This window comes from Dendrobium catenatum, unplaced genomic scaffold (assembly GCF_001605985.2).
Source record: "Dendrobium catenatum unplaced genomic scaffold, ASM160598v2 fragScaff_scaffold_756, whole genome shotgun sequence".
Lineage (NCBI taxonomy): Eukaryota > Viridiplantae > Streptophyta > Magnoliopsida > Asparagales > Orchidaceae > Dendrobium > Dendrobium catenatum.
In genome coordinates, this window is record NW_021319218.1 from 970127 (window position 1) to 974809 (window position 4683).

Sequence of the window (4683 nt, forward strand, 5' to 3'; positions counted from 1 at the left end):
TCAAGAAACAGTAAAAAATCTGCCCCAAACGAAGCCTTAGTCTCAAAAGTAATGCTGACATTTTTGGTGCCAATACCTCTATCACGACTCGGCCCGGTGAGCTAGCATAGACGAGGCGAGAACAGAGGTCGGACGGTAGATTAAAATATCTAATTCCTAAAACAATCACCTTAACATTTGAAAGAGCCTCTAAAATATCAAATTTGAAAACATATAAACATAAAATCAAGCATATCCATAAAATTACCTTTCATCCGGTGCTCCTCTTTTACGATAAACATTTCAACCCCTTCTACTCATTTTGATTTACTTAAACTTACTTGAAAAAAATGTTAACAACTATCATTAAGCCAAAGCTCAATAAATAAAACACGATTCTAAACTACATTAATCAAGGCATAAAATGAACAGTATGCTAGATGCAACATTTCATTTGAACATAACATAAATTGATTTCTTATAAACATGCAATTAAACATATCATATCATAAAACAATATCTTTCTTTTTTATTTTTATTTTCATATTCATTATTCGTAACTTCTCATTTCGTATATATTACAACCGTCACATGAGCCACCGTCTAGTACCATAAAGGTACTCCTTTACCATTTTCTTTTTCATATCCGTTACAATTTTAACGTGTACGAGTATATCATCCCCAGCTAGTACCATAAGGGGGTGAGCTCCATCAATTCAGCATGCACATACAAGCATTCAATATAACAATCATATGACCTCATATCATTTCATTTCAAATAACACATAAACTTTATCATATAATGCAATAAAATATGACATGTAATTTGCATGATCAATCATTTGAGAAGACTAAAGAATCATGATTGGTCTATCAAATCATATAACTTGAGAGAAATAAAAGACATTACTGTAATTAAAGAATCATGTATACTTATAGATTCGAGGGATTCGATTTTCACACTAGTTCCCCTTCCTTCGAGGTCATCACAAATATCACCTATAAAAATCAAATTCTCATTTAAAAATCTACAAAATAAATTTAAAATAAAATTTTTCTTCTCTTTCTAAACCACCCTAAACTCTCTCTCTCTCTCTCCCTCTTCCTAATTTAAAACATAAGACATGTATTTTCTTAAAATTCATTTGTTATCCAAGTAATCCCTTTTTCAATTACTTAAAATAATTTAAAATAATTTCTATTTTCAGAATTACTCTAAAACCCTAATTTTGGAAAACCCATTTCCATTGATTCCCTTATATAAATATGTTAAACTTTTCCTTACAGCTAATTAATAATTTAATTAATATATTTTCGGATTTAAATTAAATTAAAATTAGAAAAATGACATTTTGTATAAAAACCCTAATTTAAGTCTTTAGAAACCTTCCTATGATCATTTGAAACATTGCTCCTTAATAAATTTCTTAAATTTTCAATAATATGAAAAAGTCCTAAATTTTCCAACTCCATATTTTGAAGAAAAAAAAAACTTCATTCAATGCATAAAATTATCTCCTAATCATTCCCAAAAAATCCCCCATTAAATGTTTTAAAGAAAATTAAAGTTTTCTCAAACCCTAGAAATCTTTTCTTGAAAAAACCCTAAGGAAAAACATGAGAAATGGTTCATAAGAACTCATATTAGCCTTCTCTTAATCTTCCCTACAATTTCCTTCCAAGAACCTCTCCGAAGAAGTCGTCGGAGCCGCCGCCCGAAGAGCTTTCGCCGCTCCCTTCCGCTCTCCTCTTCTCCTTCGGTTCCTCTTGATTTAGCGCACGATTGAATGAGGGACCGAATGTATTGGGTCCCTTTAATTCCCTTATGTGGCTAAAAGACTATTCTACCCTCACTTAAACAACAATCCAAGCTTTAAAAATATCTAAGGGTATTATGGGTATTATTAGACTTCAAAATTTTTTATCTCTCATATTAAGAGAAATTAAATATAAGTTTTATATATCAAATTTCTTAGAATTTTACATAGAATTTTATAAAATTATTTTCTTCGAAACCTGACAACTTTAAAAATTTCACTTAAAACTCGTCACAATGCATCGAAAAACGCATGAGATCTAAAATGGCATTTTGCGGGTTTTACAATTCTCCCCTCATAATAAAATTTTGTCCTCAAAAATTACATACAACATCTAGTTACAAAACAACCAACATCTTCCATTTTATTTAACATAAACTTTAACATTGAAACAGAATAAACTAAACATCTGAAATATCATAACAAAATAATCTAATCTAACCCAAACATCTAACATGACATAACAAGATAAATTACTAAATTCAAAATACCAAAATATCAGATTTAACATTGCAAGTCATTAAAAATAAACTATAAAGCCATCTCAATTATCATTGTCAGCATCTACAGATTCATTGGGCTCTTGCTAAATCAAAGTGTAAACTCATGGTCTAACATTCTATCTGGATTGATTTTGCACTGAACTTGTAGCTGATGGTTCTATCATCTTGGGTTTTCCATAATTCCTTTATGAAGGTGCTTCAACTAATCTCATTTCTCCTGAAGTCTTCTAAACCAAAGCAAGACAATATTCTGTTATATGTCCAGGCTGATGACACCAATAGCAAGTGTTGGAACCAATTAAACATTTACCTTTATGTAATATGTCACACTTAGCACAAGATTCCATTACTTTACTTACAATTGCACCACTGTCTCCACTAGGATTAAACTTGGACTTCTTCCCATTTGATCCCTCAGTTTGATTGCTTTGAATATCCTCTTCAAAACTCTTCATTTTATGTTGGTCCCTTCTCCTCTAAGTAGCTTGCAAATCTGATTCAATCCTTCGAGCCTTATATTTTAAAGTAGAATAATCCTCAATACCAAAAGGAATTAATAATTGTCTAATGGCATCCTTCAAGCCAGATAAGAAACTGTGGCACTTTTCTTCTACATTGGGTATCATATGTGAGGCATACATGAAAAGTCTAGTAAACTTGGCCTTATACTGAGTAACAGATCGATCTCCATGAACCAATCTATTAAACTTATCATGCATCTATCTCCTGGCTGACATAGGCGCATACCAGCCTCTGAATAACTTCACAAACTCTTCCCAGGAGACTTGATTATTGGGTCTCCCTCCAAATGTTTCTTGCAGCTGACTCCGCCACCACCTTTCTGTCTTGCCATCGAAGGCATAAACAGCGAGTGTCACCTTCTATCCTCTAGGCAAGACATGCCATCCAGAATTTTATTTATCTGTATCAACCAATCTTCAGCCTCTATAAGTCCACCACTTAAAAATATCGGAGGCTTCATATCTTGGAATAATTTCAAGTTTTTGTCCATTGGAGTGCTTCCACTGCCTCCAGTCTAGGTTTGAGTACTCTTAATCATTTGAGTTATAGCTGCCATCATTTGCATAAGAGATTCCATAGTACCATTGATGCTACTATTCGAAGGTTCTATTATGACTGGTATCGCCCTCCTAATCTCTTCCGTAATGCCATTAGTGGCATCTTTTTCAGGATCCAAGACTCTGAGATATAACGCGATAAAATAAAATTAGTAGTCTATAGCACACATATCTTCTCTAACATAGAGAATCATCCTATTGGCTCTTTTATATTGATCAATATTCCTAAACCCTTTACTCTGATACCACTTTTGCAATGACTTGGCCCGGTGAGCTCGCATAGTCTAGACAGGAACGGAGGTCAGACGATAGATTAAAAATATCTAATTCCTAAAAGAATCACCTTAACATTTGAAAGAACCACTAAAATATCAAATTTGAAAACATATAAACATAAAATTACCTTTTATCCGACACTCCTCTTCTACGATAAACAATTCCACCCCTTCTACTCCTTTTGATTTACTTAAACTTACCTGAAAAAAAATATTAACAACTATCATTTAGTCAAAGCTCAGTAAGTAAAATATGATTCTAAATTATAGTAATCAAGGTAAAATGAATATTATACTAGATGCCACATTTCATTTGAATATAACATAAATTGATTTCTTATAAACATGTCATTAAACATATCATATCATAAAACAACATCTTTCATTTTCATATTCATTATTCATAACTTCTCATTTTGTATATAGTACAACCGTCACAGGAGCCACCGTCTAGTACCATAAAGGTACTCATTTATCATTTCCTTTTCCATATCCTTTACCATTTTAACGTACACGAGTACAGCGTCCCCAACTAATATCATAAGAGGGTGAGCTCCATCAATTCAGCATGTACATACAAGCATTCAATATAATAATCATATCACCTCATATCATTTTATTTCATATACCACACAAACTTTATCATATAATGCAATAAAATGTAATATGTAATTTGCATAATCAACCATTTGATAAGAGTAAAGAATCATGATTGGTCTATCAAATCATATAACTTGAGAGAAATAAAAGACATTATTATTGTTGCGTCCAGGAATATTCGCGGCGGTAGAGAAATATATGGATTAACGTCTTAGCATTGTACGAAGATCCAGCACACAAGCAGATAAGAGAGGGGGTGAAATATTTATAAGAGACACCAGAGTTTTTACGTAGAAACCCCTAAAAAAGGGGGAAAAACTACGGGGCCTGGCCCAGTTTGAATGAATCCACTAGTATTTGCAGTCGATTACAAATGAGGCCCTTCCTTTGGAGAAGGCCTTGTATTGATGTAGCAAATATACATCATATA